Here is a 13,876-nt window from a genome sequence, read left to right as displayed (position 1 = left end):
GTTCTCACCCAGTTCCCACTGGGTCAATGCTGCAGGCACACCATCTTTCCTCACCCCACTGATCTTGTCTGTCCTGTACTCCAGTCTCCATTCGAGCCAGAGACACTTCCCAGTGTGGCCAGTGTGTCTGCTCTTTGAAAAGTAGAGGTCAAGAGGAACACTTCAGATAGAAACAGGCAGCCAGTGGAAGATCTGCAGGACAACGCCAACTTGGAAGCCAGGAGAGACAAGGGTGATAGGCATCTGGAGGTCAAGTGAAGTCAGGAGGTTGCTGGGAGGAGTCAGTGATAATTCCTGCATCTCATTTTACTGTAAGGAGAGAGAGAGAGAGAGAGAGAGAGAGAGAGAGAGAGAGAAGGTTTGCACAGAATCGGGTTTTTTTTTGGTGCTATGTTCTCCACAGAGTTGCAGGCTTTTCTCTGGCAGGTGTTTGATGTTTTTTTTTCTGTTGTTCTTTACAGATTTACTTATTTGTTTTATCAGAAATGCAGATTTTCAGAGCAAAGAAGAGACAGAAAGATCTTCCATGCACTAGTTCACTTTCCAGATGGCCAAAACTGCTGGAGCTGAGCTGAGCTGATCTGAACTCACGAGCCAGGAGCTTCTTCCGGGTCTCCCTCATGGGTGCAGGGTCCCAAGGCCTTTAGCCGTCCTTGACTGCTTTCCAGGACACAAGCAGGGAGCTGGATGGGAAGTGGAGCAGCCGGGACACGAACATGCACCCATATAGGATCCTGGTGAATGCAAGGCAAGGATTTAGCCACTGAGTCATGGTGCCAGGACTTTTTGTGTTCTTTGGGGCCTCTTTCACAGAATGGACTCTTACTCATTCTTCAGTTTCCCCTTTATTTCCTTGCTCATCTGCTTGGTAACTGTTTGCCTCTACATCTGTCAGGTCTGTTGTCTTGTCTATTCCTACATCCCTTGGTAGTTGCTTCACCGATCTGTGCTTTGTGATGTGGCTCAGTAAATGAATATTCCTTTCTCTGGTGATCCTGAGAAAGGAAACAAAAAATGAGCTGGCACCAATATCAATAGTTTTATGTTAGTCCCGGAACAGGTGTTGGGTGTAGTGGCTCAGATGTTGCTTGGGTGGCCCACATCTACATATTGGAGTACCCGGTCCAAGTTGCAGCTTCTGCTTCCATGCCAGCTTCCTGCTAACATGTGGGTGACTGAGACCCTGCCACCTACGTGAAGACCAGGATGGACATCCCTGCTCCTGGATTCAATCTGACCCAGCCCTGTTATAGTGGATGTCTGTGGAACAAACAGGCAGATGGAAGATTCTCTGGCTTTGCCTAATAAAATATATTAAAATAACTAAGTGTGTGAGTGAGTGAGAGAGATAGACAGAGAGACAGAGAGAGAAATTGCGTAAGGAAAATCAGAAAATTTTCTGAAATGCTGATCACCCATGCCCACAGATGTCAGCCCTGCTGAGAATCCTTGCAGTGGGTAGCTGTCCTTTTTGCGGTGCCTCCTCCCTACCCTCTGGCATATCAGTCAGCTCACTGACATGGTCTCTCCTAGACACATCATTCTCTTCTAGCCTCAGTTTCCTCAGCCTTGTAGCTTTGTCAAGCTGGGGTTCCCGCATTTAGGGGTGGCAATTCACATCAGGAGCTTTCTTCCCCAAGCATCCACCCATGAATTTCCAATCGCCCTTTTCTTTGCTTCTTTGTCCTTATCGGCCCTGGGAGTTTATTTGTTTCCTGGTTCCTCCTGACAAGAACAGCCTCAAGCCTGTCTTATCTGATGGCTAAGGTGCATCACATGTTTGAAGAGTAAATGAATAATCTTGGAGTCCAGTGATCTAACCCCTAGGAAAGATGTTAGTGGTGGAACTTCAGACAGCACTGTTGGAAAAACTCTTGGATGTAGTTCTTCCCAATTTGCTCTTACTAAACTCCACTCCCTTCCCTTTCATACATTTAGAAATATTTGGATATCTATCCTGATATATCCGTCCGGAGTTTTTACTCCAGGACACATTTCCAGATTCTTACTTAATATTCCATTTATTACAAGGAATTTTTAAAATCATCAATCTCTTTCTCTTCTCTGCACCCTTATCTAATTCACAGAGCTGGAGGAGGAAGTGTTTAACCTCACAATGCCTGCCTGAGACCTTGCTGGGACCCAGGAGAAGGACACACAGAACAGAATGTGGCTGGGGAGAGGTAAGGGAGTGGTCCCTCCATGGCCAGCAGGGCCAGCTGGGCAAACACGGCTGGAGGGCTCAGACCACATGAACTATTATGGCTCGTTGATTCCTCTGCTTTTCAAAGTCTAAGTCACATCTGTGCTTTTTATTATTATTATTCCTCCTGTTTATAATAGTATTCAGGAAAAAAGTGTCTTCTGGTCATTGTACTTATTTGAAAGGCAAAGAGAGAGAGAGAGAGAGAGAGAGAATATGAATATCTCCCAACCACCAGTTCATTTCCGGAACGCTCACAATAGCCAGGGCTGCATCACACTGGTTGGCAGCCAGGAGCCTTGAGCCACACGGGGGTCTCCCAGATGAGTACAAGGACCAAACCCCTGGGCGGTCAGCTGCTGCCTCCCCAAGTGTATTCACAGGAAGCTGAATCGGCACGAGATGAACTGGAAAATGCGGTCACAGTTTATTCTTCCATACAATTTTCTCCACTGGGGCTCAAGTTCCCAATTTACATCATCGGATTTTTTTTTTTCCTGGATATGCTCTTTGCTCTCACCTCCTCATGACTGCCCGCTCATGGTTCTTGGTGGCCTCCACCAAGATACGTTGAACATGTTTACCTTTTGCTATCCTGATTTACAACCAGTCCCCGGAGACCTTCAGAGGCTTTTTTTTTTTTTTAACTCGTTTCCCTCCCTAATTCAGAAAGAAATGCATGCTCCCTAAAGGTACGCAGAAAGTCGGAGCAGCGGTCCCTGTCAGCTCTCCCGAGGTGACAGCGACTGGCTGGCCCGGACCCGCGAGGCAGGCCGCGGTCTCCATCGGCGGGCTCCTCACGCGGGCTCCTCGGCGAGACACCCAATGCACCGCCCGCACCTCGCTCCCTCGGCAGCCGCAGCCGGGGCCCGCAGGAGGAGGAGCCGCGCCGCCGCCGCCAGTCAGCGCTCGGCTTTGTTTGCTGCCCCTGGCCAATGAGGAAGCCCATGGCGGAGAGGCGGTCCTCGAGTGTGAGAGGCAGCCTATCAGCAGGCGCCTTCTCCCCGGAGGCCGGTGCGGCCCCGCCCCCCGGGAGGGCCCCGCCCCCGGGAGGGGCGCCGCCGGCGGTTACTCCCGGCTGCGCCGTCCTGCGCTTGCCGCGTCCGCCGGCTCCTCAGTGCCCTTCTCCGCCCGTGGGAGCGGCGGGCCGGGGCCAGCCGGGGTGAGGGCCGGAGCCGGAGCGCCTCCCGCGAGCCGCGGCTGCCGGGCCAGGTACGGGGCTCGGGGCTCGGGGCCGCCGTCCCCCGCCGGAGCCCGGGGCGGCACCTTGCGCCGAGGTGGGGGCGGGGCGGCGGGCGTGGGCGGCGCGGGCGCGAGCTCGGGGACCCCGCCGGGGGCGGCGGGCGCGCGCGTGCAGGTGCGGGGCCGGCATCCAGGTGCGTTTTATTTGTTTTGCGGGCTCAGGAGACGTTTTTGCTTGATTTTCGCGAAAGGGGCGCGTGGCGCGTGGCGGCACGGCGGGCACCCTGACAGTTTCTCATTTGTGGCTTGTGGGGTTTCGCCCGCGTGGACCCGACGGGCTGGCTCACCCTTGTCTGCTGATGGAGGGGTCGGGGTAGGACTGAACCTGTGTGGCCCCTGGGAAACATCTGTGCCCTAAAGGGAGACAGGTGCAGAGTGGAACGGATGGTGGGGAGGAGGAGTTGTCATTCTGAGTCTCACTGTTAAAAAACAAACAAACACAAAAAAACAGCTTTCACTTATAAGCTGATCAACGCCCCACAGATAATCCCTGGGCTTGATGCACCTGCCACTTGTGCCCTAATACTTTGCATCAGGGTGGGGGAGGTCATGTCCTGCTGTGGTGCAGGTAGGAAGCCAGCAGCTGGGTGATGGCTCGACATGTCTTCCCAGGGAAGTCACGAAGGCCTCTGGTGTGAGCGAGGAGGGCCCTGGGCTGGGGTCTACCCCTGAGGAGCTCCTGGCGCTCCCCTCTCATCTTGTTGTGCATGGCCACTTAACAGGCTCTTAAACTGGTAAACTGACAGCTCTGCAGATGAAAGGAGATCCGCCCCAGTTATTTGCCTCCTACCCTTTTCCCTACCTGAACCAGTTTCATCCGGGATCCGGGCCGCCAGTCACCTTAGTTCCCACACCACCGTCTGACCGCAGGTCCAGGGGCCAGCATTTCAAGTAAAGAAATTTCGGTTCTTAGTTGGGTTAACTCCCAGTTTGCTAAGGTAGCTTGGATTTCATCAGGAAGGTGTTCCTCGCCCGCTCACTGGCAGACACAGAACAACAAAACTTAGCAGTGATAATGTACAAATGTGCATTTTTATTTTGGGTGGTCTGTTTTAGCTGGTGGACTTCAACACTGTTTTTTTCAAACTTGAAGTAAGTAGTGGACAGGAGGCCAGGGCTAAATGGAGTATGATGTGTCTCGGTCATGACTTACGGCTTTGTTTTGGGAAATCTTGGTACGTTTATAGAGGGGTGGAAAAGTGGTTTCCTACTTGGAGTAACTCGGTGTGGGGCGGGCTTAGGTAGTTGGTAGTCACCCCTGGAGCCTTTTCAAGGGTGAGGAAACCCTCGGGCACTGTGAGGTTGTGTGCACATCTGGAAGGCGAGTCCAGTGGAACTCCAGTCCCTGAGAGGAAGGCAGACACAGCTTGGGACGCACCCGGTGGAATGGGCCTGCTCGGGAAACGGTCCCTGATTGCCGGCTCACCTATTCCACGGTCCACGGCACAGCTGACTCATGTCCACCTGCCGGCCTGGTCCTGCGTTTCTTCACCTCTTGGCTTAGCTGATGCGTGATTGCCTTTCTTAACCTCCTGTCAAATTAAAATCTCTGGCACCCAAACAAAAATGATTTCCATTAAGAAAAGAGGTTCTTGGGCTTGGCATGGTAGCCAGGTGGCTAAAGTCCGTGCCTTGCATGCATTGAGATCCCATACAGGTGCCTGTTCATGTCCCAGCAGCTCCACTTCCCATCCAACTCCTTGCTTGTGTCCTGGGAAAGCAGTTAAGCACGGCCAAAGGTCTTGGGACCCTGCACCTGCGCAGGAGACCCAGAAGAAGCTCCTGGCTCCTGGCTTCAGATTGGCTTAGTTCCAGCCATTGGGACCACTTGGGGAGTGCATCAGTGAACTCAAGATCTTTCTCTGTATATCTTTCTCTCTGTAAATCTGACTTTCTAATAAAAATAAATCTTTTTTTTTTTTTTTTTTTTAAAGATAAGAGGTTCTTCGTTCTGGCAAGTCCAGCCCTCTTACAGTGTGGAAACTTTGTAAGATGCTCTATCTGTGAAAGTTTTGCCTTTACCATGTCATGTTTTGTTTGTCTTTTTCTCTTTTCTTTTCCTTTCTCTTTCTCCTTCCTTCCTCTCCCTCCCCCTTCTCTCCTGCCCTACCCCTCCCTCCTGTCCCCTCCTGTCCCCTCCTCTCCCCTCCCATCCTTCCCTCCACTCTCCTCCCCTTCCTTCTCCCTCTCTCCTATTCCTGGCTTCCACCAGAGGGTGCATTGAGGACTGCTGATTGGAGGTTTCAGTTCTTCCTTTTTCCTCCCCTCCCCCCCCAAGGTTTTATTGATCTGCAAGTCAGTTGCTTCTGTCTGCTGCTTCACTCTCCAAAAGGCTTCAGGACTGAATCAGGCCGAAGCGAGGAGCTGTGCAGGTGCAATGACCCCAAGCACTTGGGCCATCCTACACTGTATTCCCAGGCCACAAGCAGGGAGCTGGATGGGAAGTGGAGCAGTTGGGACATAAGCCAGCAGCCATATGAGATGCTGGCGTCATAGGTGGCTGCGTCACTTGGTATGCCCCAAGGCCAGACAGCTCCCTCCCCACTTTGTTTTTCTAAGGAAGGTTGTGTACACATGCCATGGTCAGAGACAAGCAACCACTCATAACTTTGGGGAGCACTTCAGGGTGTTTTCTGAAATGAGATGGTTGGTAAGGGAAGACCAGCTTGAACAGAATTGTAAGTAATTTTACTTTTTAACTCTTTTTAGATTTATTTTATTTTTATTGGAAAGTCAGATATACAGAGAACAGACAGAGAGGAAGATCTGTCCACTGATTCACTCACCAAGTGGCTACAACAGCTGGAACTGAGCTGATCAGGAGCCAGGAGCTTCTTCGGTGTCACCCATGAAGGTGCAGGGTCCCAAGGCTTTGGGGCATCCTCGACTGCTTTCCCAGGCCACAGACGGAGCTGGGTGGGAAGTGGGGCTGCTGGGAAACGAACTGGCACCCATATGGGATCCTGGCACATTCAAAGCGAGGACTTTAGCTGATAGGCTACTGCACTGGGCCCAAATTGTTAGTAATTTTAGGACAAAAGAAAAAAAAAAAAAGAAACTTCTGCTGGAATATTGTTTGGTTCTCCCTATGGTTTAGGAACCCATATCAGATCATCGATTTTTTTTTCCTTGTTATGTAGAGCTGGATTTTTTTTTTAAAATAAAAGTAATGACTGGTGTTTCATTTAGGATTTTTTTTTAAGGATTTATTACTTTGAGGGACAGAATGATAGAGAAAGAAGGGGCAATAGAATGAGGTAGATATTGCATCTGCCGGTTCCTATCTCAGGTGGCTGCAGCGGTTGAGATCAGGCCAGAGAGAAGCAAGGAGTCTCCCACATGAGTGCAGGGGGCCCAAGCAGTTGCTCCATCCCCATGCTGCCTTCCCGGGTGCGTGCGCAGGGATCTGGAGTGGAAGCAAAGAATCTGTGGACTGATGCTCTAGTGGGATGCTGGCATCTCAGGTGGCAGCCTAACGCGTTCTGCCACAGTGCTGTCTCTGTTGTAATCATATTAATAACCGGCTTGCTCTCCTTACTGACAGGGAGGGGCGGCGTGCTCCTCCCCGGCTGCTGACAGGAGCAGGTCAGGCCGGGGTGGTTACGGAGGGCGATGGGGAAACAGCTGTTGCTTTGATAAGAAGCTACCTTCCTTTTCTGTGCAGCGCTGGCAGTGCTGGTGCACAGGAAGGCTTCGCAGTCACCGAGGTGAGCATTTTGGGAAGCGCTGTACGGAACGTGCTGGGTAAGGGTCTAAGCGAGGAGCTGTGGAGGTGGCTGCTGAGTGTTTATTTCCTTGGCGCTGAACCTGGCATGGGCATAAGAATGTCTCTTGGTTCCCAGGGGCTGGTGTACGCCAGGGGGAGTTGTGAGCAGGCTGCATCTGCCAGGAAGGTGGTCTTTGCTCGCCCCGCCAGCCCACGTAGGCATGGAGAGCCTGGCAGCTGGAAGTAGCCAGGCATGTTCTGACAACTGCCCTCGCGCCAGCCTCTCTGATGACCGTATTCAGGGACAGAAGCATTGAAAGTCAGAGGTAGGGGCCAATGTGTGGGTATAATAGCCTAATCCTCCATCCGCCAGGCTGGCATCCCATATGGGCACTGCTTTGTGCCTCAGCTGCTCCACTTCCTGATCCAGCTTCCTGCTGATATCCTGGAAAAGCAGCAGAGGATGTCTCAAGTTCTTATCCCCTGTATTCACGTGGGAGACTCGGAAGAAACTCTTGACTCCCAGCTTTGGGCTCGTCCACCTCTGGCCATTGCAGCCATTTGAAAAGTGAACCACCAGGTAGAGGATCTCTCTCTGTATCTTTCCCTCTCTCTCTTTAACTCTGACTTTCCAAATAAAATAAATAATTTTTTTTAGAAACGAAAGAGGTTCAAGATACACACACGCAAAGAGAGAGAGAAAGAGAGAGATCTTCTGTCTGCTAGTTCACTCTGTTACAGCCAGGAACTCCCTCTGGATCTCCCACGTTGATGCAGGGCTCATGCACTTGGACCGTCTTCTGCTGTTTTCCCAAGGGCAGCAGCAGCGAGCTGGATCACAAGTGGAGCAGCCATGACTGACAGGTACTGAATTAACCCTCCCTGTTGCTCCACGCTGCCAGGCTCCCTAAATCAGAGCTGGCTTGGGATTGGGTACTCTGCAATCTTGGGTTTATGTTTTCATCTTTGGAAGAAAGTATAGTTCCCAAACTCTATAAAATCAATGACTTGAGTGTACAGGTGAATTATAACTTTCAGGCATCCCTTTGGGCTTCTGGTATGTTTTCAGCTTGTGGCTTGTGCTTGAGTACACTCTTATTTCTCATCATTTTCTACATTCTCTGGAAGAAGCTCTGATTAGAAATGGACCAGATGGAATCCACACAGAGGACTTGAGCTTCCAGGTCTAGAGACTGAAACCTCAAAGCTCAGAGAGGAGGCTGGAAAACACAGGTGTCGGTGCGGTGAGGGTGGCAGGATGCTGGCACCCTTCCCTGTCGCTGAGCAGGTCAGCACTCCATCTCTGTGGGGTCCGCAGCCTCCAATCCAAGCACAGTGTGGGTTGCTTCTGCCCTGAAAGTGGGCACATTTTTCCCTGCAGGTTTTAGTGTAATAGAGTACTACAGATTGATTCTGTACGAATCCTGCACCATTGTATATAAGAGAGGTGAGTGTCCGTGGATGTTGGTGTGGGGATATGTGTGTGTGGAAGGTTCTAGATCCAGTCTCCCATGGACACTGTGGTGCTGGATAGTGTTACTCATGATTGAACGCTCTCTCCACCTCTGTGTGTGCAGTTCCAATTCTGAGACTTAAATACTCCCCAGTGCTTCAACTTCTTTTTTGGCTGTGGAAGTTTGTTGAAGTGACGTGAATGGCTGGCGTTGTGCCTGACTGGAAAAGGATGACACTGTTACTGCCTGAGATTCATCAAGCTCCTCTTGCGAGATTCAGTATCTATGTATGTGGTTTTTTTTTTTTTGTCCTGCCTAATAGCGATGCATTTCCACTTCTAGGAGTCGGCTCTGGGCCCTGTGCTCCTACCACTTTGGAGTTGTAGCTCAGTGCCCAGTTAAGGGCCCGTGAGGGTACTCTGTCAGGGTACAGGTCCGGCACTTGGGCAGGGTGGTGCATAAGGTGCTGGGTAGTGGCTGGTGCAGAAGTGAGTTCGTGTCCTTTGGGCTTAGATAACAAACCCCCTGCAAATAGGATGACAGTTTTTGAATCTTTGGAATTTTGAAGCAAGAATCCTCTGGGCTTTACCCTGAGCTTGCCTGAAGAATGGAGGTCCATGGTTTCAGAACTTGAGTACCGAGGGCTTGCACAAGGTGCACTGCTGGGGGCTTCTGACATCACAGGCCTGACAGTTAGCGTCTCCCATGACTTCCAAGGTCACAGTGGTGCACTTCCAAGGTCACAGTGGTGCTTGTAAGAGCAGGGACAGCGCTTGGGAAATCCTGAGTATAAGAGGGGAAATCTTTAGGAAGTTCATTAAAAAAAAAAAAAAAAAAAAACTATGCATGGTGCTAGGGTTGGGGTGTGGGATGTGGGAGAAGAATGTGACATGGCTCAATAGGTTAATCCTCCACCTTCAGCGACCAGTACCCCATATGGGTTCCTGTTCATGTCCTGGCTGCTCCACTAACCATCCAGCTCCCTGCTTGTGGCCTAGGAAAGCAGTCGAGGACAGCCCAAAGCCCTGGGACCCCGTACTCATGTGGGAGACCTGGAGGAGGCTCCTGACTCCTGGCTTTGGATCAGTTCAGCTCTGGCTGTTGTGGCCATTTGGGGAGTTAGCAAGTGGATGGAAGATATTTTTCTCTGTTTCTCCTTTTCTCTGTAAATCTGCCCTTCCAATAAAAATGAATTTTGGATTTCAAAAGACTTTTTGACACCAACATACACTTAGCATCCTTTAATTCAGTTTTCGGTGAATGTTGTGAAGTCTCTGAGCCTGAGTGAGTGGTCAGTGTAAGATTTGAACTTGAAAGATCAGGGTTTGCATCTCTGCTCTACCACTAACCAGTTCTTTGACTTTAGGTAGGGGTGTGTGTATAAAACCTGTGTTTTCATCAAAGGCAAAAATCACCTCATGTTATTTTGTAAGTGTTAAATGAGCTCCAGGGGGCATGTCGCTGTGGCACAATGGGTTAAGCCATCATTGTAATGCCATTGACATCACATTTTAGCATCTGTTCAAGTCTTGGGAAAGCAGTGGAGGATGGCCCAAATGCTTGGACCCCTGCACCCACACAGGAGACGCCAAAGCAGCTCTGGACTCCTGGCTTTGGCTTGGCCCAGCCCCAGCCATTGTGGCCATTAGGGGAGTAAAGTATCAGGTGGAAGATTCTTTCTCCTTCTCCGTTCTTCTTTCTGACTCTTCCTTTCAAATAAATCTTTAAGAAAATAAAATAAAATTGAGGTGAGGTCCTTAAAGACAGGGAATTTTATATTCTCAATTCCTAGCATTGTGCTGGGGTGGAAATGCAAATACTTAATTACTATTTAATGGGTGAAGAAGTTTGTGAATTGTAGTGATTTTCCATGAAACATGTTTTATTGTAAAAATTTATTTATTTTTATTTTATTTTATTTTTTTAAATATTCATTTATTCATTAATTACATTGTATTACATGACGCAATTTCATAGGTACTGGGATTCTCCCCCTTCACCCCAAACCCTTCCCCCATGGTGAATTCCTTCACCCTGATGCATAACCACAGCTCAAGTTCCGTTGAGATTCCCTAATTAAAAGCTCACACCATACAGAGTCCATACAAAGTCATATACAGAGAAGAGGAGAGACAGTGAGGAAGATCTTCCGTCCAATGATTCACTCCCCAAGTGACCGCAACGCCCGGTGCTGCGCCTGTCTGGAGCCAGGAGCCAGGAACTTCCTCCAGGTCTCTCACATGGGTGCAGGGTCCCAAGGCTTTGGGCCATCCTTCACTGCTTTTCTAGGTCACGGGCAGAGAACTGGATGGGAAGTGGAGTCACCGGGATTAGAACCGGCACCCATATGGGATCCCGGTGTGTTCAAGACAAGACTTTAGCTGCTAGGCCATGCCGCCGGGCCCACAAAATATTGTTTTGAAGGCAAAGAGGGAGAGAGAGAACAAGTAAAAAATCGGAACAAGAGAGGGTTATTCCATCTGTTGGTTTATTCTCAAATGGCTGAAAGAGGCAGCTCTTGACCAGGCTGAAGTCAGGAAGTTGGAACTCCATCTGAGTCTCCCGCATGTGCAGCAGGGTCCCAGGGAGCGCAGCCATCAGCTACTGCCTTCCAGGGCACATTATTGGCAAGCGGAATCCATGAGGAATAGATGGGACTCAAACCAGGTGCTTGGATGATGGTTTGCCAGGCCCTGGTCTTGAGCCTTTTGCGTTATGTTCTTAGCACAGTTTCGGCTGTCTTGCGGGCTAATAGTGTCTTTCCCTACAATGACAGCTCTGTGGGTGTGGGGCCTGAGTTAGGCCACTGGGTGCGCAGCAAGAGACACAGCCTAGGGCTCCTCAGAGGGAGAGGTGAGTTGAGAGAGCACACAGAGGCTGGTTCAGGAAGCACCACTCTGGTTGTTTTGGTTCCCAGTGTCTTTGCCCCACCTCTCTGTCCCCATTCCTGTGTGTGATTGCATTAATCCTGCCAGGTGGCAACCGGCACATCTACGCTGGGTCGGACTCCTTCCAGCTGCTGTTGCTGCAGCCTGGCTGGCACTGGCAATAGTTTTTTTTTTTTTTTTTTTTTTTTTTTCTGATCTGATGCAACAGGTAGAGCAGTCGTGGCACTGAGGGAGCCAGCTATTCTGTTCTTGTTTGCAGGTCTGATCCCTGAGGCCAATGCCTATGAGCCCTGTGGCTTCCCTTGTGTGGGGACTGAGCACTGACATGCTCTGGGCATCATTTCTTAGGTTTCCCTAGCTTTCCTCCCCCTTTTACCCTAACTTACAGGAACTTTTTTGGTATCTTGTAGATGTTAGAATGGCACAAGTGTCTTTTTTAAGATGTGTTTATTCTGAAAGATTTGTTTGAATAGCAGAGTTAGAGAGAGACAGAAGGAGACATCTGCTGATTTTCTCTGCCAATGAGTCTGCTGGTTCACTCCCCAGTTGCCTATAATGGCCGGAGCTGAGCTGATCTGGAGCGGGAATGTTCCCTGGGTCTCCCACATGGGTGCAGGGGCTGGAGAGCTTAAGCATCCTCTGCTGCTGTCCCAGGCCACAGGCAGGGAGCTGGATCTGGAAATGGAGCAGCTGGGAAGGGACCACATGCGGGATGCTGGTGCTTATCCTGCTCACCCCTCTACCTGCCGATGCTTAAAAATTAGAACCCATTACTGAACAGTGTCAAAGTCTTTTAATTTTGTTATGATTTTTTTTGTTTGTTTTTTTAACCTTCATGGTCTTGTTTTAGGAAATGCCTTTCCACCTTTGGTTAATGAAAAGATATGTTTACATTTTCTTCTGTGTCAAGTTAGTAATTCCCAAACCCATTTACTACATAGCCTCGTGGTTTGAGTTGCTGCCCCTATTACATAACAAGGTATGACCCCGTCCCTGCTTGATTCTGAACTATTTATCTGTTCCTGCTCTACGTCAACAGCACTTTGTTTTCGATTTTTATGGGTTGCCTTTTAATGTATATGAATGGCAGAATCATACAGTGAGTGGTAGGGCACGGTGGGGAGAGACAGAGAGGTCTTCCATCTGCTGGTTCACACCCCAGATGGGTACAACAGCCAGGGCTGGGCTGGGTTAAAGCCAAGAGCCAGAAATTTTGTCCAGGTCTCCTGTGTTAGTGGTGAGAATCCATGTAAGGGTAGAATGGCCAGGACTGTGCACCCCAAGCCTGGGCCACCCCCCACCTCCCACCTCGCTGTTTTGTAAGCTGGTTTGTACTTTGAGTCATCTGTGCAGATGCTTTTGCATCTTGTAAGTAACAGCCATTTGTCTGTGCCTGCCATTCTTAGGACTTCCTGTCTTGCATTTCTTTTTCGCCATGTTTGAGATGAGCAGAGATAGTGGCCAGTTCAGAGGGAGCTCACCTTTCCATTTCTCTGCTAATTGGGAGCGCTCATCTGCTGTATTCTGGTTACTTAGACCGGAAGAAGTCAGCACCGCTTTCTTGCCTTGATTTGGCAAGGTCCAGGACTGTCAGCCCTGGCATGTTGTAGGCGTGTATATCGAAGTCCTAGAACAAGATATTTGACGTTTCACCAGACTTTTCCACAGGGATGCCTGATCCCTGCAGGCCACTCCCCTCCCCCTCAGAGTCCGAGGGCAACTTCTGCTTTGGAAAACCTAGGGGATTTATGGAGCTGGCTGGGTGAAGCAGCTGGTGGGAACCAGTTTCTCTTTGGCGTGCTTAATCTGACTGTGGAAACAGATTCGGTACAGCCATTTTGGAGAGGCAGGTCTCCAAGGGTATCTGAACCTGGGAGGAAGCGCTGCTGAAGGACTCCCACCCCACGTGTCTGCCCTTTCAGCTGGGCTCAGTGCATAATACTGTCATCGCCAGGCGCCTTCTCACGGTGGCTGCCAACCTGGGCTACGGCCATGTCTTTGGGCCAGCTCCTGGTGAGCTGTTTCAAGCAAAAGTCACAGGATAAGACAGTATCCCAGAGTTCATCTGTATGAGCATGTCGTTGGAGCCACAGCTTTCCTTTTTTTCTTTTTTTAATAAAGATTTAGTATTTATTTGAAAGGCAAAGTAACAAAGAGATGGGGACACACACCCACACACATGCCACACACACATCTATCCACTGGTTCACTCCACAAATGGCTACAACAGCCAGGGCTGGGCTGTGCTGAAGCCGGGAGCTCCATCTGGGTCTCTCACTTGGGTGGTAGGAACTCAATCACCGGTGCCATCACCTGCTGCCCCCAACATGCATTAGCAGGAAGCTGGACTGGAAGTGGAGCAGCTGGGACTCAAACTGGTCCA

At 50.1% G+C, this 13,876-nt stretch overlaps 1 protein-coding gene across 2 annotated transcripts in view; it reads left to right on the top strand.

The window, feature by feature from the left end:
• Positions 1-3,247: 3,247 nt before the first annotated feature.
• The window catches only part of MPP7 (MAGUK p55 scaffold protein 7), a 173,814-nt gene continuing 163,185 nt past the window's right edge, over positions 3,248-13,876 (top strand). For both annotated transcript variants that reach the window (XM_058669646.1, XM_058669645.1), the window contains exon 1: positions 3,248-3,415. The gene's annotated coding sequence lies outside the window, so the exon portion shown is untranslated. The remainder of the gene's footprint in view (positions 3,416-13,876) is intronic.

This window comes from Ochotona princeps, chromosome 10 (assembly GCF_030435755.1).
Source record: "Ochotona princeps isolate mOchPri1 chromosome 10, mOchPri1.hap1, whole genome shotgun sequence".
In the NCBI taxonomy this organism is placed as follows: domain Eukaryota; kingdom Metazoa; phylum Chordata; class Mammalia; order Lagomorpha; family Ochotonidae; genus Ochotona; species Ochotona princeps.
This window is presented reverse-complemented; position numbering and strand designations above follow the sequence as displayed.